General features: G+C 45.6%; 1 protein-coding gene and 1 pseudogene across 1 annotated transcript in view; one reads left to right on the top strand and one right to left on the bottom strand.

Moving 5' to 3' along the window:
* MTMR7 (myotubularin related protein 7) overlaps positions 1-24,439 on the bottom strand; it is a 276,881-nt gene that overhangs the window by 103,851 nt on the left and 148,591 nt on the right. The gene's annotated exons all lie outside the window — the stretch shown is intronic.
* On the top strand, positions 13,609-15,132 carry LOC146862743 (endogenous retrovirus group 3 member 1 Env polyprotein-like; annotated as a pseudogene).

The following is a 24,439-nucleotide window of genomic DNA, read 5'->3' as shown; positions in this document are numbered from 1 at the left end:
GTGACAGCTGAGAACCGAAACCAGGCCAAGATAATGAAGTACATTAAGATGGGCAGTATAGATTGTAATCTCTTCGTTCCCAGCCTCAAAGAGATGCAAATGAAGACACAGAGTGATGCGAAAGGTCTTTTCCATTCCAATGCCACAAAGTAAAAAAACAGCCAAACTCCCGGGAAAATAAATCAAAACGCTCTAAATAGCAATGCAACTCTCCCGGGAAAATAAATAAAAATAAGCAAAAAAGCAGAAAAAGGAACATCGTACACTAAAAGTACGAGCCAAATCACTCCATTCCAATGCAGCAAAATAACACAGCTAAACCCTTCTAGTTACATAAGTAAAACGCGCTAAATAACAGTGCAACTGTTCTGAAAAAAAAAATGAAAACAAAATAAATAGCAGAAACGGACCATCGTACACTAAAAGTACGGAGCCAATTCACTCCATTCCAATGCCTGAAAGAAAACACAGCTAATAAAACACGCTATGGACCCAATTCAAAGTAAACACAGCTATAATAATAAAACACGCTACTGACCCAATTCACTTCATTCCAATGCCTCAAACTAAACACAGCTAAACTCTTTCAGCAATAGCCACGAAAAGAAACAAAAGAGTTCCAACTGAAACACTTCATGCCACATAAAGCATGTTTACTGTAGTTAGGCGGTGCTGCGTGGGCGTTCTTAAAAAAGTAAAGGCTGATCGACAAAGGGCATTAGCCTGTCAGAAACCAACACACTAAAACAGACAAGCTCAGGAACCAATTACTGACAAAGAGCTGCAGTAGGCGGAGATTCAACACATTTACAAATTACTTAATGCCTCGGAGAGGCAGCGCATGCGCTGCCCTATGCGAGACCTAAAAAAGAGCACAGTTATGCCCTTTCCTTAAGCACTGGTTTTGCACAAATACGAGAACCACATGGTGACATTTTTTAAATCAGCAAAGCAGGACAACGAGGTCTCTTGAAATATAATATGATGCCCTATTTTTCTACAAATGCTTCGTATCTTCTCATCCTCCATCCATCCTGTAAAAAGTGGGTTGACTGGTCACAGTCTTCCAGGACCTTTTACTTGAAATTTGGGCTAATTGTGCTGTAGTGGTTAGATGGTGTGATTAATGTGATCAGTTCTGGCTGTCTACCACATCAACTTCTTTAATATCTTCTGGCCATATCCCATATGGGAGGAGTTAATATTAATGTTTGGTAGTTAGTTCAAACCATACAATAAAATGTTGCAGATCATAAGAAATTAGTTGCGATAGATTCCCTGTAGCAAATGCCAAATTGGTGAGCCGTCTTCTCTATTTTCAGCAAGGTTGTTCCACTTCTACTCTGTCGAAGAGGCTAAAAGATAATCGAAGGTATTTAAATTGAAGCACCCATGATAAGGATACTGCATTATGTTTTTGATATTCTTCATTGCATAGTTGTCCCTAATCAATTCAGAATGGAGGTGATTTACACATTTTGAAGATCTCTATCTTTGGACGTCTTAGGGAGGTATTTCTTCAGTAGGCATTTAAAATTAAATTGGCAAACAATACCTCATGATCTTTAGCTTGCACCATTCCTAGCTCCACAAGAATGTCACTGATTGCAATATGCCACGGGGTATTTGCTCAGAGGATGCAATTTTCAAATTTGTTACAAAGATTGTTTTTAAATCAATTCATCTTTTTATCTTAATTTTAAACCAAGTATCTTAATAGTGCACCATTTGTTGCTATCTGCTGATTAAGCAAGTTGAATTCTGCACAACTTTGAGCTTCGCTTGATGACTGAGGGGGGTGAGAAATAGTTCTAAATAACTTACTTTCTTCCATATTGAGCCAAGAGAAATTTTTTTCAGGAGAAGCTTCCAGTCCATGGCTACATGCTGGTAGATATTTGGCTTATATGTCTTTAAGGAGTGGTATTAATATGACACCACCTAAAAACTTGGTTTGCTTTATGAGGACACATCTTAAGGATGCCTCTTTGTTTTGTATTGCTCACAATCAGGCTTTATGAATGCCTCCTTCGTTTAGAGTGACTTCCTTATATGTCTAGTATTGAGTGCTACTAATAGTTGGCCTGGCAATATACCAGGTTAGGTGGATATTCTTATTTGTGATGATTTTTAAAATCTTTTTTTAATATTTATTCTCAAGTTGATTTTTTTGGGGAAAAAGTATTTTTATTGAACAAAAAAGAACAAGCTTCAGAGACACAGGATAGACATACAATTGTGGGTTAGGAAATAAGCACATGTGCCCTGTAGCCCCCCAGATATCGAACTCAGATACATGCTGCACATATCGATACTGAATTAGACGGATCCCTCCGCCCATCTCTCTAAGGAAATCATCTAAGACACCTCAGGACCCCGTGCACAGGCCTCTATACTGAGACCATGCCCCCTCATATTTTTTCCCATTTGTAGGGGCATCCCCGGGTTTGATAGACCACTTGTTCCGCCCTGTGGCGCCAGTCCATATCGCACTTCCGTGCTTCCAGTGTCGGGGGTTCTGTTGCCCCCATGCCAGGACAATATTCCTCTTGGCGACCCCCCCTGCTAAGGCTAGCCAGGTCTTGGCCCATTGTGGCCATGTGATCTCTCCCATGACGCCCAGGATGTGCCATCTAGATTCCAGTGGGACTTTCTCTCCCACCACTGTCTCCATTATTTGGGTCAGACCCCTCCACTACCTCTGAATCTTAGGGCAGGACCACAGAATATGAAAGAAGGACCCTTCCTTGCCAAATCCCCTCACACACAGCTCGGATACACAACCCCCAATACGAAACTGTACCATTCGCGAGGCATACGATCTATGCAAAATGCGGAGTTGAACAAGACTAAAGCGCGCTCTAATGGCTAGGTCTCTGGGACTCTGTAGGGCCTCCGCCCAATCATCGTCCTCCAGAAGCCCCACGTCAGATGCCCAGGCCTCCCTCAAGGAACCCATGCAGTCTTTGGAGTTTTTCACAAGTTTTTTGTAAGTCAGGGACACTGCTTTATCGATCATGGGGTCCAAAAGGAGCCTGTCCTCCAGAGGAGACTACTCACGTTTCACAGTCCCTTCTTCCAAATGACATTGGAGCGCAAGACGCAATTGTCGGTATCTGAGGAACTCACCTCCCCTCATTTGAAACTCCTCCCCTAAGGTATCAAATGTAAGTATTTTGCCTCCCTTCCAAACATCCCCAAGTACGTCAATCCCAATGAAGCTCCATTTCCGGAAGCCCTGCAGCCATTTTAGTTCTTTCAGGAAATCTCCTTCCCACAAAGGGGTCTGTTCTGTAAGTTTATTCTCCCAGCCTGTCATTTTAGTTGCCTAATGCTAGATGTAAATAGCCGTCCATGTATGTGTCGGGAGATGTACCTTGGCCCGTCCCACCCGGTACAGTTCTGCTAGATAACTGCAGTTGGTCAATGCCAATCGATCCACCCTGTATGCTGGTTCCTCAACCAGAGAAAAGATCCATCCATTGATATTAATGAGTTGAGAGGCCCAGTAGTATTTCCTAATATCCAGCACTGCCAGATCCCCCCCCCCTCGTACACTCCATTCTGGAACTTCCTAAGCGCAATTCTAGGACTGCCCCCTCCCCATACAGCTTTTACTGTTCGGATTTGATCCCGCGGAGGAACGACTCCTGTATCCGATATGGGGTATTCTGGACTGCATAGAGTAAGCGTGAGAGGGCCATCATTTTAAAAAGGACAGCTCTGCCCATAAGGGAGACCAGGAGCCCCCTCCAGTGAGCCACATAATTCTGTAGTCTGTTAAGTTGCGCCAACAGATTTAATTGCGTGAACTCCTCCACGGACTTTGTCACCCAAATACCCAGATTCTTTTTTTTTTTTTTTTTAAATCTGTTTATTAGATTTTCCAATCAGAACAACAACAGTATTTGTGGCATATATTACTGAGGTAGCATTCGCAATATAGGTATGTATGCAATGTTTACAGTTATACATCACAGCTTTGCAGTGGGTTTAGCTCCTTTCCTATCTCCTAGGCAAAAAAAAAGTAGGAACAACAGAGGCTCTCTAACACATGTGGACTTCCCCTCCCATTACCCCTCCCCCTGACATGTTCGCATTCTAACAGCTGTTAGGTCTACCATGAGCTTACACCCAAAACCAACGCCCTGTAAACTCCCACCCAAGCAACCTCCAGTCCTTGACAACTTATAAGAATCCTGCCACCCATCCCCCTGTCTCTCCCGCCCCCTTCCTCTCCTGAGTATACGCCTACCTACTACTGAGCTGTACCTTCCGGTGGGTGTTCGAGTAAGTAGCATGTTAACGGTGCCCAAATGTCCGGGGCCTAGAGGCTCTTGGCAAGAGCTCCGAATATAGCAGAGATTGCTCCTGGCAAGACACCAGGTCCGCAATCCAATCCTTAAATTTCGGGGCCCGCCCCCTTCCCCACCGACATGCCACCCTCCTCCTCGCCATCAGAAGTGCCACAGGGACATACCTCCGGTGTACTGCCTGGATCGATTTAACACACCCCAACAGTGCCATCAGGGGCGTCGGCTCCACAGATATATGCGTCATATGGGACACTGCTTCAAACACCTGCCTCCAGTACTGTTGAACCCCAGGGCACTCCCAAGCCAGATGCAGAAAATCCGCGCCGGAGCCCTACACCTGTCGCAACAATCTGTATCCCGCAACTTGAAACGGTGCAACCTGACCGGTGTGTAGTATAATCTATGTAAGTATTTATAGTGGATCATGCGGAGTCTACTGCTGGCTATGATTCTCTCCGTTTGCTGACAGCAAAATTCCCACTGATCGTCTGGGATGGTCATCCCCAGCTCTCGTTCCCATCCCACCCTGGAGCCTGTGTCTGCATATTCCCTTGGCGTGTGGACAGTCCTGTAAATCAGAGAGACAAGTCGCGCAGTCGAGGTGCATTTAAGCATCACCTGCAGCGGGGCTACTATCTGCGGCTCCTCCGGGAAATCCGGTGTAAGTGAACGTATACCTTCTCTCAGCCTGACATAGAGAAATCTGTCCAGTGGGGTCTGCTGTATACCTTGCATCATCTGCTCAGAATTTCCCCCCGTATATAAATCCCCCCACGTCCTTATGTGTGCTCGGTCTCGGTACCGGTGAAACAGCGTCTCCTGCAGCAGAGGCATAGTCGGATGATACGCAAGTGGTAAAGCGGGCGCATAGAGCATGGGACTGCCCATAAGGAGCCCAATCCGGCGCCAAGCTGCCGTCATACAGGTGACCGTTGTAGGGCACTTTTCTCTGGGTGTCGTAGTTGTGAAGATCGCACCTTCCAACGGTACCGGGTGGACCAACCAGTGCTCCGCCGCCACCTGCGGCATGTATTTGGGCTGGGTCACCCAGCACCATGCATAGTGAGCCTGCGCACTAAGATAATACAGCTCAAAATCCGGTATCCCAAACCCTCCACGCGCATATGGTCTTGTCAGGACGTGCCAACTCAATCGCGGTTGGCGGCCCCTCCCAAACCAATCGCGTCAGTTCTGACCTGAGTGTACCAAAAAAGTGCTTCCCCAGATAGAAGGGGATGTTGAGAAAGAGTTATAGCAATTGGGGCAGAATCACCATTTTAATCAGTGACACCCGTCGCGCCATTGACAGCGGCAGGGTGAGCCATTGTGTCACACAGTCCGCTATCCGCCCCATCGCAGTGCCGTAATTCAACCGCATGAGTTCGTCCCTGTCTCTAGTCACTCACACCCCAAGATAGCGCAATTCCTCGTCGCACCACTCCAGTGGGTTGTCAAGCGCGAATCTATGGGTCGCCGCCATCAGTGGGAACACGCACGACTTGCCCCAATTGATTCCGATGCCTGATAACTTTCCGAATACTGTGGTACTTTAAATTCTGGACCCGTGTTATAAACATCGTCTTATCATGACGATTTTGGTATCAGCAGACCGCAAATGATTAGGATACTATGCACAAGCATTTTCGCCATGTTCGGGTGAAGAAATCACCCTGAAATCATAGTTTCCGTTCTGATCCCTCGGGTCCATCTTAGAACGACAGCCATTTTGTGATTGCCCTCACATAGGCCCAGAACTAAAGCCAAGCATGGGTCTGAAGGACAGGCACACCTTCGTTGACTCTTCTGTGACCTGGGCAAGCTGACTCCACTGCCTGAAGCCAAACCTGTTCGGCCAGTTCCTTTCCCAGTGGCCGAACGAGATTAGTATCAAGGCCCAACCTATCGTAAAACCCTTTGATCACACAAACCATGGTTATTCTTCTACACACTTGTCCCTGTTTCCCCCTTTATGACTTGCTTTACAAGGAGGAGGTGCCAGTTTATATTGGAGGTCTGTCGATATCTGATGGAAGCAATGAGCCTTGCCGGGTAATTGATTAAGGGCTGGACAATGGGCTTGTCATCATGACTTTGCTTTTTCTTTGTAGTGAAAATATGTGAATGGTTAACTGTAAAATAAGGAATGTTTGCCTAAAGCATATATTTTGTATAAAAGAGAAGGCCGGCTTTGTAAGTTTGAGCAGTCTCCTGAGAATATACACAGTGTTGTACTTCTAGGATACCTGTTACTGGTTGCAACCTATAAATTCGATCTTTGACTTCACCTAGAAGACTCTGTGTTTCTGTAGTCTGAAACAGGAAGAACTCGAAGTCTTTGGGTGTGTCCCCTGGCACCGCTGGGTTCTGAAAAACCCAGTACTTCAGTTGGCGCCCAACGTGGGGCGATTTCAGCGGTACCGGTCCAAGCCAGAGGTTTGTGAGGAGCTTCGTGTGAAAATTCTGGAGGAAGGCCGCCACTTCATCGACCCCTGTATGTTGACGTGGTCCGAAAGTCTTTGCTGCGAGGTTCCCCGCTTCCCGACGGCTACGAAGGACTGCTGCCCTGACTATCGCCCTGGTTTGGACCCTTGATGATTTGGTAGAGCGAAACGATAGACGAGTCTTCTGGTGACGTCATCGATACCTCAGTTAAGTATAAGTGGAGCGTCTCCCAGTCCTTAGTTTGGTTTTTAGTTTGGTATTCCCTTGGGATCTTTGATTTGGAACTTGCAAGTACCAAAGCCGAGGGACTCGTGTATTCACGAGACTATCGTATTCGATAATCCTTTGAAGTTTGAAGCTAGACTAGAGAGCGAAGATGCCTGGTCTTAGCAGACTTCGAAATTTGTTTTGTCTTGGTTGTAATAGGGATTCCCGATTGGAGGACTCTTGTCCGGTTCCTCCAATTGGAACTCCAACCTATGAACTATATGTGAAACATGGCATAGGCCCCCTCGCATATAATGAAGTATGGATCCGATACACCAGGAAAGATGGTGTTTTAAAGTGGCCCCAAAATGGTAGTTTTGACACAGAGATTCTGGATAATCTGGAGGTTAAACTTTTTAAGAAGAAAGCCCGGCCGGCGATGTTTGACTCCTTCCGTCTATGGCGTAAGGAAGCCAAACAGAAGGAAATTAAATTAGCAAAAAGAAATAAGAGAGAAAAGGGTATTACGGTAATGCAAGCTGCTATGCAGTTTAAAGATAACGAAGAAGAAAAGATAAGTGAGCAGTTGCACAGGCAACGTAACATGGTGATCGATAAATGTTATCCAGTTTTGCCGCTTCTTCAGCAAGATGCGTCAAAAGAAATGGAGAAAGACCCTTTAATGTCACACTTGTTGAATTCACCACCCCCTTATGTGCAGAGTGCTACAGCACCTCCACAACCTTTAGTTGTGCAGCCTCCGGTTATTTTGCCTCAAGTTCTTCCACAACCGCCAGCTCCTCTTCAGTTGGCTCCTACTCCTATGGTGCAGCCCCCTCAAGGGCCGCCGACTTTGCTACCTGCTCCACCTGTACTTCCTACGACTTTGTCTGTGGAACCAACCGCCTCTTCTGGTGGTGTTCCCGATACTGCCTCTGCTTCTGCATCTGCATTTGCATTTGCCTTGTTTCCCTCCGTTTTTCCTCCCGTTCTTTTGTCAACTTCTCCTTCTATGCGACAGAGAATGACTGCTACTGTTGCTAGCCTTATATCTCCTCTCTTCGGGTCCTCTAGTGTAACCCCTGATTCAAGACGTAAGCAGACGCGTAGTCAACTGCCTGATTCTCGAGAGAAAGAAATGGTTGACCGAATGGCGCGTAAATGGGTTATCTATCCTTCAAGGTATGATGTGGAGTCTGTTATGGATGCCTTCCGCCAATGGGAAGCACCGAAACAGAGATACGTTTTTGAAAAGATGTGTGCCTTTTCTTTGTGAGGAATTGGAGGATAATGATTTGGAAGCGAATCCACAGGAGTTGTGCCGTGTACGATTTGAATTTGAAAAGGGCACAATTGTGGGTCCCGATGTTGAGAAAGCAGTTGCAACATTGTTGTCTTTTAGGATTGAGGGTCCTTCTAAGTCACTGTTTGAACATGACCCATCTGATAAAAAGGTGAGACAATACCCTATGAGAGAAGTCCCTCCGGTATGGAAGGACGCCGTTGCGGCTGATGCCGCTCAAGGTATTGCTGCTATGCCAGCTCATTTCTAGCGTGTCTGGGTACATGTTCCTTGGAAGCGATCTGAAGTTTTAGCCCTTAAGCAGACTTTGCCTGACCCCCGTAAAAATCCCGCAGGATATTATAAGGAATTAGCACAGACTGCAGACTCATGTGTTATAAATTTAGCCGACAGACATGTTATTTGGGAATGTTGTTCCACAGCCTTTGTGGGGAGTGATTCGCAATACAGATCATGCGCAAGAGCTAGGCGACTCATGGGCTAACATTAGTGCTGCGAATGATAGACAAGTTGGTGGTGCCAAGCCTGAGCCTTTGGTAGCAGAACTTCCTGCTAGGATCATTACTTACATGAAGACTTTAATGCCTGCGATGCGTGTGAATTGGGATAAATTGTCTGCGTGTAAGCAGAAGAAAGATGAAACAGTGTCTGATTTCTTCACTAGGTTTGAGGAAACGTTTATCGACCACAGTGGTCAAGATAGGAGTACAGAAGGTGGTCAACGGTTGTTTGTTGACAAGTTTGTGCACTATTTGCTTCCCGAGTTGTGTAAGAAATTGAAAGATTCAGAGAGTTCTTGGGCCGTTTCCTCCTCAGCACAAATATTGGCTACTGCACAGTACTACGAAAATAGGGATAAAGATGAGAAGGATAGAGCAGAAAAGAAAACTAAAGAACTAAAGACGAAGGTTCTTTTACAACAGGCTTACCCGCCACGTGGTGGTCAGAGTAACTATCAGCAACCTCAGCAGTTTCAGAGAAACTCGCAAAGGTTCGAATTTTCTCGACCACGTGTTCCTGTAGGTCCCAATCAGTGTTCATATTGTAAAGAAGAGGGTCATTTCAAGTATAGTTGTCCTATTTTGTTACAGCGTACGAATGGTACTATTGGTGCAAGAGGTCGAGGTGTTCAACAAGCTCCTAGAGGTAGAGGACGTGGAAGTTTTCCCCAGAACGCGCGTCCCCTTCCATCTCAGAATTCAATGAATAGTTTTGACCAGCAAAATAATGCGCCCGGTAGGACAGCTCAGTACTATGCTGACGATTATTATGCGGAAGATGAGAATATGGAAGGCAATGATTGCTAGGGCAGCCATAGACAAAGAGAGGGAGTTGTTTCAGTTCCAGTAGATCAAGATGGACCGTATGTTAAGGTGACTACATCAGGTGTGTCAGAACCTTTTCTGTTGGATACTGGTGCTGCAAAGAGTTCTATTATGCACTCAAAACTCCCTGGCGCACCTTTGTCTGGCAAGATGAATGTTTCAGTAGGTTTTTCTGGCGCCCCGGTTAGGAATCCGATCTCTAGTCCTATGTCCCTTTCTGTTGGACCTTGTGAATTGGAAGCACCCCTTATCCTAACGACAGGTTGCGGTGAAAACCTGTTGGGATTGGATGTGTTGAAAAGATTGTATGCGACATTATATTGTTCTCCTTCGGGAGTACAGTTTACACTGGGTAGGAAAGTGATCTCTTCAATGTATTTGTCAAAGGATAAACTTCCGACCGAATTGTCGTTTCTTCCTGATACTCTTTGGGCTACTGGTCCTAATGATGTGGGTCTTTTGGAAATACCGCCATATGTTGTGACATTGAAAGCCGATGTTAAATTGCCACGCATTCCCCAATACAAGATCTCTAGTGAAGGTGAAAAGGCGTTGCTAGCGATCATTTATGATTTGATTGAAAAAGATGTAATTGAAGAGACAAGAGGTAATGTTTGCAATAGTCCTGTTCTGCCTGTTTTGAAACGTACTGACCCTTCTCAGCCACCTGTTTACAGGTTCATGATTGATCTTAGAGAGGTCAATAAAATAGTTGTGCCACAGTTTCCAGTTGTTCCTGATATCACTGCCCTATTGACTATGATTCCAGCTTCCGCCACCTGGTTCTCAGTGATTGACTTGAAGAATGCTTTCTTCAGCATCCCGATTGCCGAGGAGAGCAGGGATATTTTTGGTTTCAGTCTAGGAGGCCGAAGCTTCCGCTTCAAACGCGCACCTCAAGGTTACTGTGAAAGCCCATCAATATATAGTCAGGCTTTAAAAACACAGCTTGATGAAAATTGTTTTACCTCATGGCGCAACCCTTATTCAGTACGTCGATGATTTACTAATAGTCGCAGATACTGAGGAGATTTGTAAAGAAGCCCCCTTGTCGTTGCTACGTCATTTGTCTGATTTTCATCACAAAGTGTCTCTTTCAAAACTGCAATATTGTCGACAAGAAGTGACCTACTTAGGTCATCTCTTATCGAAAAAGGGAAGGAAACTGACCCCAGAAAGAATTCAGGCAATTGTAAGGTTGAGTGTGCCAAAAACCGCAGAGAGAAGTACGTGCTTTCTTGGGCATTACATCATACTGTAGGCAGTGGATACCGAATTTCTCTTTGCTGGCCAAACCTTTGGTAGCATTAACCTGTAAAGATACACCGAATCCTGTTCCATGGTCTGAAGATTGTCAGAAAAGTTTCTCCGAATTGCGTAATGCATTGTGTTCAGCTCCTGTGTTGGGTACCCCCGACTACAGTAAGCCTTTTACACTGTATGTCCATGAGAAAGAAGGTTGTGCATTGTCAGTGTTGACACAGTCTTTTGGAGACAAGCAGCGTCCATGCGCGTATTTTTCGTCGACTTTGGATCCGGTAACTAAAGCATTGCCGAGTTGCTTGAGAGCCACAGCGGCAGCAGCTGTTTCTATTCGACAGTCTGCTGGATTAGTAATGAATAACATGTTGATTGTGATGGTTCCACATGCAGTGGACACATTGTTAAACAGGACCAAGACACAGCACTTAACTAGCGCTCGATTGTCAGGTTATGAGTTGACACTGTTAGCGAGTCATGTGCACATAAAGAGATGCAGTACGTTGAATCCAGCCACGTTATTGCCGATTTCAGTAGAGACAGATGATGTTGAACAGCATGATTGTTTTCTCAGGACAGAAGAAGAAATGAAAGGGAGAGTAGATCTTAAAGATACTCCTCTTGTAAAGTGTGATGGTACCTTATGGGTGGATGGTTCATGCTTCAAGCTTCCGAATGGTGATACGACTGCAGCATATGCTATCACGACTTTGCATACGATTGTTGAAGCTTCACGTATACCACATAATTCAGCTCAAGCAGCAGGATTAATTGCACTTACAAGAGCGTGTGTGTTATCGAAAGGAATGAAAGTGACCATATATACTGACAGTCAGTATGCGTTTGGTGTGGCTCATAGTTTTGGACGATCGTGGAAAGAACGTGGGTTCCTGACTTCACATGGAACTAAAATACAGCATGGTCAGTTGGTAAATGAGCTCCTTGAGTCACTGACCTTGCCACTACAAGTCGCGATTGTGAAATGCAGTGCACACAAGAAGGTTACCGATGATGTTGGTCGTGGCAATGCATTTGCTGACGAAATCGCTAAAGAAACAGCAAAGGATGTGAAGAATCGAATGTATGTTGCAGGCCCTGCAAGATGGGTTGGTGATGTTGGAATGTGTGAAGACACGATAGAGAGTGTGAAGTCCCTTCAAGCTGAAGCTTCAGAGAAAGAATTGAGTATGTGGAGAGAAAGTACGGGTGAATTGGATAAAAATGGTTGTTGGATTGACTTATCAGAACATCAGCGATGGTTATTACCCGATGCGTATGTGCTTGCAGTGGTGACAATGGCCCATGGGATGGCCCATATCAGTGTGAAAGGGATTTGCAAGTTGTTGGCTCCAGTATGGCAAAATGCTGGAATTCCTAAATGTGCAGAGAATGTGGTCAAAAATTGCATGGTGTGTCTGAAATACAATCCTGGTAGGGGAACCCCAACTCCAGCTGGTCATTTTGCGCCTCCAACGTATCCGTTTGAGGTTTTGCAGCTAGATTTTATCCACATGGAAAGATGCAACAATTTGAAATACGTACTCGTTGTTGTTTGTGCCTTTTCAAGGTGGGTAGAGGCATATCCCTTAAAAGACAACACTGCCTTATCCACAGCTAAAGCCCTTGTCAAAGAATTCTTCCCCAGATTTGGAATGCCGAGAATGGTCTGGAGTGATAATGGGAGTGAATTTGTGGGTCGTGTGATGAAGAAAGTATGTGAAGGGCTAGGTATTCAGCAGAAATTTCACGCTGCAAATCACCCCCAATCAGCTGGATTAGTAGAGTGCTATAATGGCACGTTAAAATTGAAACTGGCCAAGATTCAAGCGAGCTCTGGTCTTAAATGGCCTGACGCCCTGCCTTTAGCGCTCCTATCAACGAGAATGACTGTACATTCGTGAGTGGGACTTAGTCCTTATGAAATTGTGTTCGGCCGCCCGGCCAACATATGGGGAGTGCCAAGGCTGACAAAATTCAGTGAGATCGAACACCCCGTATTACTTGATTATCTGTATGAATTGACGGCTAAATTGCGTGTTTTACACCAACAGGTGCATGATACTTTGCCTCAGGTCTCTGAAGCTCCAGGACATCCTATCAATCCTGGATCATGGGTGCTGGTCAAAAACTTCAAGAGGACAAAGAATGTTGAGCCCCGTTGGACCGGCCCCCACCTCGTTCTTCTTTCAACGAGATCAGCTGTTCGAGTAAAAGGGAAAAAGAACTGGATCCACGGCGTTCACTGCAAGAGGATCCCTTTGCCTTTGCCCTTGCCCTACGACCAGTGGGTCCAGGAGGGGATCGCTGACTCCGAGACTGAGATTGTGCCTCGTTTTCTGCCTTTTAGCAATGCACGTGTAAAAGGAACAATTTCTGAGAAAGAAAGTGACAACGTTTTGCAAGAAGCTGCGCCACCGTCAATTCGATTAGACACTACAGAGCCCGAACTCTTGTTCCAGGACCAGACAGCACCTGGAAAGAGTCGCTATAATTTGAGGCCGAGAACTATGGACAAATAAAAATTCTTCTTTGCTATTTTTGATAGTGCAGCTCTCTCATCTGAGAAACTTGCTTATTTTTGTTTTTTCGAACCACCATCCGGGTTCAGCTGCAGGGTCGTGGTTGCCCAAGTCTTTGGAGTGCAGCTGAAGACGTTAGGTCGACAGTTCTGGTCGGTCTAAGGGAGTTGCCCTGGACTGACAGAAGCATTCCTTAGCATAGAACACCCTACCACCACGAGCAGCAATTAGAGAGGATGGAGTTTTTCGAGAATGAGAGACCTGCCAAACAGATGGATTTTAAAGCCAGAATGTGTACAATGATGACAAAGAAACGATTTTTGATAATATGTATTTTCATGTTGTTTAGTGTAATGACGTTTTTAATAGGATACGTTTTATTTTATTTTCAAGTGACGTTTGCACCCACTGCACAGCCCATACCTCCTTCTACTGTTTCCTCGCATTCTTTTCACCCTCTGCCTGAACACGAATCTGCTAGAAGATTAGAATTCGTCAATAATTCATTCATTCAGCTTTTACACCAACACCAATTAGTAGTTAACACAACTGACTGTTGGGTGTGTGGTCTTATGCCTCATAATACTGAAAAAGGTATCCCTTATCTGGTCCTACCTTTCAGCCATAATGGTTCTGTGTGGGCATATAGAACGATATTCATATACGCTCATGAAGCCAACCCCCTACGTTCTGTGAAAGATAATGCTAAGAATAGTGCTCTAGTTAAGGGTATAGTAGATATGATTAAGGAAGACATTTCCTATGAGACTATCCCGAGAGATGAGACACTAGCATATATTGGATGGAACATAACAGGATATGGAGCTGCTCTGAGTGAGAACCAGCGAGCAAGGGGATCCTCCCCGATTTGGATTGTACCCCATCAGGGTCACCTATGTCTGCAAGGTAATGGCAAGAATCCCAGAGCTCAGTTAGGGAGAAGTATCTGTACTGAAACATAGGTCTTTGCGTCTCAGACTTCCCCTTCGTTCTTAGCAGCTAAGGGTACCTATTTCATCTGCCATAATAGAGCCTATACATGGTTGCCCCCTGACTTCTCGGGCACATGTTTTGTTTCGTTCCTGTTGCCTCCCACCTACACGGCTGCGACAGATTACCATAAGACAAGGATAGTTAGAGGCGTCATCAGTCAAGATGACACTGCAGGACAAGAGTTTGGAGATTTCGTTAAGGGTTCTCTGCCGTTTTGGGGTCCTATGGTTAACAGCAGGAACATAAGGCAATTGACAAGGGTGGTTGAATCCACGGTAGATGAAACAGCCGGTGCCCTTGGTAATTCGACTGCTGAGCTCCAGTCGGATCGCCTTATGACTCTTCAGAACAGGGTCGCATTGGACGTCATACTTGCAGGCCGAGGTGGGGGATGTACAGTGATCCTATCAAGTTGCTGTGTTTTCATTCCAGATAACGCTCCGACACTCTACCAGGCCATTTCCAAACTGCACAAGATCTCCGAATCTATTCACGTGGATAAAGGAGATTGGTCATTGATGGGGTGGTTCTGGGAACTGATATCCGCCTGGGGATGGAAGATTCTGATAGTCATTGGGATGATCTTAGCCATTCTTTTCCTGTTCTGTCTGTGTATACAGTGTGCTCCTGCAATATGTGGCCTCTGTGCTACATCGTGTGTAAGGAAAGCTGTATCAAGGGACGAGCTATGTAATAGGATGATGCTACAGCAACATCTCAACGACTTTATGAATATAGACCTGGACTCAGACCTAGACTCAGACTAACGTGAGTATAGGTTAATTGCCTATGTAAGGGCAAAAGGAGGGTCTGTGGTACTTTAAATTCTGGACCCGTGTTATAAACATCGTCGTATCATGACGATTTTGGTATCAGCAGACCGCAAATGATTAGGATACTATGCACAAGCATTTTCGCCATGTTCGGGTGAAGAAATCACCCTGAAATCATAGTTTCCGTTCTGATCCCTCGGGTCCATCTTAGAACGACAGCCATTTTGTGATTGCCCTCACATAGGCCCAGAACTAAAGCCAAGCATGGGTCTGAAGGACACGCACACCTTCGTTGACTCTTCGGTGACCTGGGCAAGCTGACTCCACTGCCTGAAGCCAAACCTGTTCGGCCAGTTCCTTTCCCAGTGGCCGAACGAGATTAATATCAAGGCCCAACCTATCGTAACACCCTTTGATCACACAAACCATGGTTATTCTTCTACACACCAGTCCCTGTTTCCCCCTTTATGACTTGCTTTACGAGGAGGAGGTGCCCGTTTATATTGGAGGTCTGTCGATATCGGATGGAAGCAATGAGCCTTGCCGGGTAATTGATTAAGGGCTGGACAATGGGCTTGTCATCATGACTTTGCTTTTTCTTTGTAGTGAAAATATGTGAATGGTTAACTGTAAAATAAGGAATGTTTGCCTAAAGCATAATATTTTGTATAAAAGAGAAGGCCAGCTTTGTAAGTTTGAGCAGTCTCCTGAGAATATACACCGTGTTGTACTTCTAGGATACCTGTTACTGGCTGCAGCCAATAAATTCGATCTTTGACTTCACCTAGAAGACTCTGTGTTTCTGTAGTCTGAAACAGGAAGAACTCGAAGTCTTTGGGTGTGTCCCCTGGCACCGCTGGGTTCTGAAAAACCCAGTACTTCAATACAATGAACTCTCTCAGAACCGGATTCAGGTTCTCCTGCGGGTCTCTAATATACAACGTGATATCGTCAGCATATAGCGAGATCAGAATCTGCCGTAGATTACATCTCAACGCCCGCTCTCGGTGATGCTGCCTCAACCTCGCCGCCAGTGGTTCAGTAACTATTGTGAAAAGCAGCAGAGAGAGCGGTCACCCCTGTCTCGTACCTCTCGTGATCGATATGGGGGGCGATGTATGTCCATTGATCATTATTTTGGCTACTGGCTGAGTATATAACAACCGGATCCAGGAGAGGAACATGGGCGGGAACCCCATGCGCCCCATCACCCCGAAGACATAGTCCCATTCCACCAAATCGAACGCCTTTGTGGCATCAAGGAAGACTGCTGCAAGCGGCAGGTCAGGTGAGACATTATTAAGGATTGCAAATAACGTTCGTAGGTTATGGGACGTAGCCCTACCTGGCAAAAAGCCCGACTGGTCCGGGAGGATCAATTTATCCAGAAGCAAGCTCAAGCGATTGGCTATCAGCTTAGCCAGTATTTTGGCATCACAATTCAGAAGAGAGAGCGGTCTATAAGAATCGCACGAGTCCGGGGGTTTCCCCGGCTTCAGCAGGGAGATCATAAGCGCCTCTCTCATGGACGCCGGAAGCGAGCCTGCCTCAAGCGACTCCTCATACACCTCCCGCAGTACCGGGGCCATTATGTCGATATATGCTTTATAAAACTCTACGGGGATGCCGTCCGTACCCGCAGCTTTACCATTCTGCATCCCCATAATTGCCTCGCGTACTTCATCCAACTCAAAGGGCGCACACAGGAATTCCCGCTGTCTATCGCTTTGCCAGCCCAACGTAACTTCTCCCAGAAAGCCCTCCAAATCCAACTCGTCACGCCTGTGGGAGGAGTATAACTGTTTATAATGCTTTGTAAATACCTTGAGTATAGAAGCTGTGTCTCTGGAGGTTCTCCCCCCCTCATCCTCCACCTCAAGGATGCAATTGGAGCCTCTGGGCGCCGTGATCAGGCTTGCCAGTACCTTCCCAGGCCTCTTGCCCTCCCCATAGCTACGGGCCTTCTAATATTTACCCCGAAAGAGCATTTCCCTCTCTGCCGTGGATATATACTCCGTAAGCTTATCCCGGTATTTCCCCTGCACCTCACTGGACTCAGCTTTCGCCATCTCCGCCTCCAATCCGTGCAATTCTCCCTCCAGTTGTCCTAGCGTCCGTAATATATCACGGAGCACTCCATGCCCCTTGGATATGCAGAAACCCCTGATCGTTACCTTAAAGGCCTCCCATATAATTTCCACACTATCCACCGATCCTTTATTACGTCTGAAGAAGTCCTGCACCTCCTCCCCCAACTCTTCCCGGAACACCTTGTCAAGTAGCATAGAGGCTTGCATCCGCCAGCAAGCCCGCGGTACCTGTAAGTCCGGCGACGATAACGTAAGTTTCACGGGGGTATGATCCGAGTATGTTCTCGCCAGGTGTTGCACTTGGGTCATCGCTGGCCCCAGGTCCCTGGATACCAACCAGTAATCTATACGCGACCACAAGTTTGCGCGTTAAGTGAAATGCGTACCCTCATGCGACGTAGGATGCAGATAACGCCAGCCGTCCTATAGCCGGTAGGTTTCTATGGTGTCACCAATGATTCCGGCCGCTCTGGTATAATGGTGCAGAGCAGGGTGAGACCTGTCTGCATTCGGACAATATGTAACATTGAAGTCACCTCCCCAAATGAGTTGCTGGGAGCCTACTTCTAATATCTTAGCCCATAAAGTAGTAAAAAAAACGGGATCGTCTACATTAGGCCCATAGCAGCACGCCAGTGTCAACGAAATTGAACCCAAACGCCCCCACATGAGACAAAACGGCCCTGTGGGTCCACCAGCTGTCCCCCAATCTGAAAGGGCACCTGTTTCTTTATCAGTATGGCTGTGCCTCGCGCATATGAGGAATATGAGGAGAAGACCCTGTGAGCCGCCCATGCGTTCGCGAATCGACCCTGCCCCAGGGGAGAGAAATGTGTTTCCTGCAGCATAGCAATGTGCGTATGGTGCCAGTCTAAGTAGGCTATCACTTGCCTCCGCTTACGCGCATCTCCCAGGCCTCTAACATTCCATGTAAGTATATTCAAAGTGTTAGCACCTCCCTCAGCCATAGGCCTCAGTGGTGCAAATGCCTAATTGCGCCCACCAGCCCCTGCTGCTTGATCCGAGCATCATGCATACCCTTGGAGTTATCGTTCTAGAATACATCCTAATCATACCAACTGCTTGCCCCTCCTTGCCAAAAAGAGAATAAAACCTACATAACACAACTCTTGTAACTTTCCCCTCCCCCTCCCACTGGAGCACCCCCAACTTGCCAGCGAAGTGTACCCTCCCTAACCCACCCATCGTCCGCAACTGAACCAGTGTTGCCGTAGCACCCTAACTCTCCACGTGGGTGCTTGGTCTGGGGTAATGCCCGCTGGGGACCTGCAATAGGCGGGCACACAAGTTCCTCCCACCTCCCCAGGTCCCACACCCGTCGGCTGGACCTAAGGGAGTCAGAGGGTCCCGGAGGGGTCCTATACCATTCCCAACCGACCACCAGCCATCCCCGCCCCCAACCCGCCCCAGCCCCTGAACCTTATCCGACCGGAAGTGGCATAGTGTCTAGTTCGCATGTGTGATCAAGGCCGACGACTACAGCTCAAGAGTCTTCATCACTGTGCCTGGCCGCTTCTCCTTGTTGCGTGAGGTTTCGAACTTCTCCACCACGCCCTGAGAGTTTTACCCTCTTGAGGAAGTCATCCACCTGGGCTGGTGAGGTGAAAAAGTGTTGTTTGCCCTGATGCGTCACTCGGAGCTTTGCTGGGTACAACAGTGCATAGTCAATTTGCGCCTTCCGGAGCTTGGCCTTAACGTCCATAAACTTGCGCCTTTCCTCCACCACTGGAGTGAAGTCAGGGTAGATCGCGAAGGAGTTGCCCTCATATGACAGGGATTGTTTTCCCCTAGCTGCTCTTAAGGCCGCGTGCCTGTCTCTGTAATTTAACAGTCTCGCTATGATAGGGTGGGGGCTCACCCCCGGCTGCGGTCTGGGCCCCCAAAGACCGATGGGCTCTCTCAACTATAAATTGTCTCGATAGCACGTCTTCTCCTATGGTGGCCAGCAGCATCTTTTCTACATACATTTCCATCTTCCCGGTGTTGGTGGATTCCGGAATACCTAAAATGCGAATATTGTTGCGCCGACTTCGCGTTCTAAATCTTCATTCTTCGTCGCAATCACACGCATGAGATTGTCCATGCGTGCCAGTTGTGTGCTGTACTTTGCGGTAGTATCTTCCGTCGTGGAAATGCGCTGCTCGGCTTCCTGAATCCTGTTCTCATGCCCCTCCAACTTATGGACTATATTATCTATTCTGGATGACATATGTTCCACTTTCTCAACCACCGTGGCGAATCCTTTTATGATCTCCAGCAGTATGCTCTTGGTGTCCGCAGCTGGGATTGCGCCGCTCTCCCGTCCATCCAGCTGACTCCTAGGCTGTTGTTCGGCTTGACTAGACGGGCCTCCTCGTTTCGAAGTCTCAAAACTTAGTTTTGTCTGCTTGGTGTCCGTTTTGCCCATATCTCTGCTTATCCAAAACCTGCGGGTGGGGTAAAGCGCTCCGCTCCCTGCCCAGCCGGCCTGCACTCCCAACTATAGCTGGGTCCTCCAGTAGCGAGTTGACAGCAGGCTCCACTGGGCCGGGTCTAAACTCCGCACTGCACGACCACTGGCTGCTCAGGGGGGGCGCAAATTCCCCGCTCCGCTCCCCCGTGTCGTCCCCGGTCCACAGCCGACGCCGTCAGCCACTCATGCGTATCCCACCTGGGGGTTATCTCCCCGTTGCTGTCCCCCAGGGCCGTCTCTGTTCTGCGCAGGCAGGCCACTCACCGCGCCTTCCGCTGCCACTACTGCTCCGGGGTTTTCGCCAGCCCTCGCCAGCAGCCCCTCAATGACCGTCAGGGCTGCCAGCGCTGCTGATCTCGGCCACAGTCTACGGCCTTATACCTCGTGGTGAGCCGCGCGCTCGCGTATCTCATGAAGCCGCCGCCGGCCTCCGCCCAGGTTCACCGCCTCCTCCCGGTCAAATTACTCTGCCGGATTTCCAGGGCTCCACTGCCCCGATCGCCTCCAAACCAGCAACGAGTGTGCCTCACATCACTATGGGGCCGTGGGTACCAGGGCCGATGATGACCGCGGCGTTGGGCAGGATAAATGCAGGATGATCACTCCGGAAAACGGGAGCCTCGCTACAGCGTGGCCATTCCGTCAGTGCGCCACCTAGCGCCCCCTAAATACCCAGATACTTAAACTTATCCTTCTGCACCAGCACCAAGCACGCCGACGTTAATACTGGAAGATCGCCCATCAGAGAGAATACTTGGGATTTATCCCCGTTGAAGCAGTATCCCGAGTAGGAGCCAAAGGACTGTATTATGTGAATGAGCCTGGGGAATGTGCGACCGGGTCTGTGAGCATAAAGAAGGATATTTTCCGTATACAGGGTTATGCGTTCTTCCCAGCCTCCCCCTGCATTCAAGTTGATTTTTTAAGCAGTAGAGGATGAGTCTATTGATTGTATGTTGTAGGCTGATTGGAGTACAGTCCAACATGACAGTATTGTTGATGAACTGGACTGCAATACATAACACATATTATGCTTTGATGAACAGGGCCTTGAATGTATTAGTGTATCTTCAATGTTGTCCACTTAAAGATTAAAAGGAGAGGGGCTAGGATGTACCCCTGTTTTAGCCATTTGTTTATAGAGATTATCTTTTAGTCAGTTCAGCTCATAATCTTTATTTCGATCGCCAAGATATTCACAACGATACACAGTGCATTTCAATTGGGGTACCTACACCCTATATTCATAATAAATGGCATATACACAGTTATTTACAATTAGGATTTGAGGGTTTCAAGGCTGTACGTAAATAAAAAATTCCGAACTAGCCATAAAACCATTATTTCTCATATACAAAACATTAATATGAAAAACTTTAACATTCTTGTTTCATAAAAATAACATAAAAGAGACCAGTTAAAAGGAGATAAAGAGAAAAGAAAATATGCGATACCCAATGGCCATAAAAAATGTGCAAGGTAACAGTCAAATATACAGCGTTATGCACAGCACTAGAATAGGAATACAATTCTATAACTATGACCATGAGTATGCTGGACAGAGGTTTACTATAGACATTACTGGTCGGCACCCATTGACATTTGCCTAACAGTTTTAAACATCAACTTACTATTTTCGCTAATCACTAGGTTCGATGGGCACCGGGGTCTTTAACATTTTTCACAAATTGACCATATCCAGCCTAGAAATTTGGCAGTTGCTATTGCACATGATTCATTTGTGTTGATCAACAATATTCTCATTGCAGTGGTGCTGCACCTAGTACCCAGATTTCTGCATAAAGGTTTCAACCATTTATTCCTGGGGGACTTATAGGCCGGACAAACAAATAAAATATGTGAATAGGTCTCCTCAAATTCTACACACAAATGGCACTTAATATCATTTAAATTATGCCATTTGTGCGTGAAAGTTTACTGGTAGTGAACCCACCCGGAACTGAAAGTAGAGTCGTCCGTCTCTGGGCTTGGATAAAACATCCCAGAAGGGTTCATACAGAGGACATGGCTTAAACTCTATGAATGTATCTGTCATCGTAGCACTACCATAGGTTTGGATACTATTCGTTACAACCATGGACCAGTAGAGCTCTTTTATTTCTTGTTTTGAGGGGGAACTGTTGACCCTCTGGATCATCCCATAGATTTCGTACTCCCATGTTCACCAATGTGTTTTTCACCGTTTGCAACCATAAAATGTTGTAAGAGGTATCTGCTTTCCAGACATCTTTAAGGGCAGCAGCATAATGTGATAGCTCAGGAGTGGTCCACAATCTTCGCCAAAAAGCTATCGGGCAAAACCTGGCTATCTCATCCAATCTATTGCAGCCCCGGTCGTAACATAGAGCTTAACTGGAGTGCTCTGGGGTACTCCAGTGACACCTCTCAAAAATTTGTGTTGTGCTAAAACTAGTGGAGTCAAATTTTCATAGCCCCAGAGTTTAGCACCATATAATACCAAATGCAGTCCAACATGACAGTATTGTTGATGAAATGGACTGCAATACATAACACTTATTAAACTTTGATGAACAGGGCCTTGAATTTATTACTGTATCTTCAATGTTGTCCACTTAAAGATTAAAAGGAGAGGGGCTAGGATGTACCCCTGTTTTAGCAATTTGTTTATAGATATTATCTTTTAGTCAATATAATAGTGTATACTAATTTAACCTGCATCCAGTTGCTTGAGTACAAAGTCCTAATGGTATAAAGCAATTTAGATGAGATTCCCATTTGGTGAGTTTTGTCCATTGAAGGTCCCAATTGATGAAAACAACGATTTTTAGAAATCTACCAAGCAAGTGTATAGCTGGGTAGGACTGGATATTGCTTTGTATGCAAGGAGATTGATTATCATGATTTGGTCCATGGTATTGCAATCTGATAGAAAACCGGTCAGTAACCAGGGAACTAGACCCCTTCTCTTCTACCCAATTCTTCAGGTTGTCTAGTATTTTGAGACTACATCCAAAAGAGCAATAAAGCTATAATTATCATGATCTTGTTTGTAGCCTTTCCTTTAAATGGGATGAAGGTGTGAAACTTCCCAACAATAAGAATCCCTGACTGTTATTATAGCAGCTCTCAAAAAGCATTTAAAGGTTTATAGCTAGTACGTGGGATTCCACTTAAAGACAGCTGCCCGTATTGAATTTGGTCCTAATGCTGCATCTTTCTTACTTCTATTGATTAAAGGCAATATCGGGTCTGTGGATGGATGCTTTAATAGAATAATTTGATAATTCATTGGTAAACAAGCTCCTGTAAGTTCAGAAGAACTTCAAGAACTTGTAATTTATTACTAGTTCTTCATTTGGGTCGCCCTGTATATATAGCATTTTTACAAATGCTACCCACATTGTGGTGTAAATGCTGTTACTTCTGGGAATTCCACCTTTGTCTGCTGTTTTATCGAGTTGCTCCAAAAATCTATAGGGTTCTTGAATTTACATGTTTAATAGGATCTAACCACTATGATTTGTTTGAACTTTAAGCACCCCAAATTAATTGTTTGTGATGTTGATAAAGAGATTTGAGCTTTAAAGCAAGGTAAGCATTATTGTTTACATGTTTTATCATGTTAGCATTATTTGTAAGTTCACTTTTCCTACTGAGGAATTCCTTTATGTGCCAATTAATCTCTACTGTTTAATAGAATACCTCTTAGGTATGCTGCACATTTATTCCTTAACTTAGAATCATATGGTTGGTCTTTCCCTGTGTTGGTTTTGAGAAATTTGGCAACGTCTTGAGCTGTTCTTGAAGTCCATTCTTCTAATTTTGCCTGCGTGCTTGATAACCATTTAATTTGTGGTAATTTATCTGCCCATTCAATGATTCCTCAGGTTTTTGTACATGGAATTTAAAACGTTCCTATTGCCAGAGACAGTTTGTAGAAAATGGTCACTCTCTAGTTGATGCTCTATCTTAAAGCTGCTGACATAATTAACAAGTTTCATTGACGTAACAGCACCGCCTTTAATGTGCATGAATGGCATTGGAATGCCCTTGTCTAAACGACGGTTAAATATCTTTACGTTCACGTTCGACAGTGATTTGAGTAGCAAATTTCCCAATGAGTCTCTTCTTTGAGGTAGAGTTCCTAGTTGCTCGCTGTTCCATAGTAGATTTTATTCATGATTTTTATCTCCCCAGGCATTAACAAGATAAGATTCTTTTTAAATTACCCTTTAATATTAAGACGCTTGAATGCTTTGCTGGTAATACTGTCCCATAGCAGTTTAAATTAGATCAGTGATTTTTTTTTGTCTCTTGTTCCCTCTTTCCAGTTGCATATATAGATTTAGTATTGTTAGAAATTGGTAATGAAGAATGTTTTTTTTAAATTTTATTTTAATCAATCGTATCCTTGGAAGTCCATTATCAATTTTCTCTTGTGTTAATTGAAGTCTTGCTGCTACCAGGAAGGCAGCATTACAGCTAGTTTGTCAAAGGTTTTATAGCCTGAAAGGTTTGCTGTATCAGTTTTCCAGGTTTCTTGAAGATATACAATTCGAAAATTGATATTAACGTAATGACATCTTCATGGATATGGAACTGTGTCCAACCTGCTATGGACCAGGAGCATATTTTAAATTGTTTAAATAAATCAAAGTTGTTGCTACAAAATAGTGTCAAATTGATATAATTAAGAATACTTCATTTGTTTTGATAGATGCGGCACCATCCAATAAGTGGCATCCAGTTTTTGCAA

Source organism: Triturus cristatus, chromosome 2_2, assembly GCF_964204655.1.
Source record: "Triturus cristatus chromosome 2_2, aTriCri1.1, whole genome shotgun sequence".
NCBI lineage: Eukaryota > Metazoa > Chordata > Amphibia > Caudata > Salamandridae > Triturus > Triturus cristatus.
The sequence above is the reverse complement of the archived record's forward strand: the minus strand, read 5'-3'. Positions and strand labels throughout refer to the sequence as shown.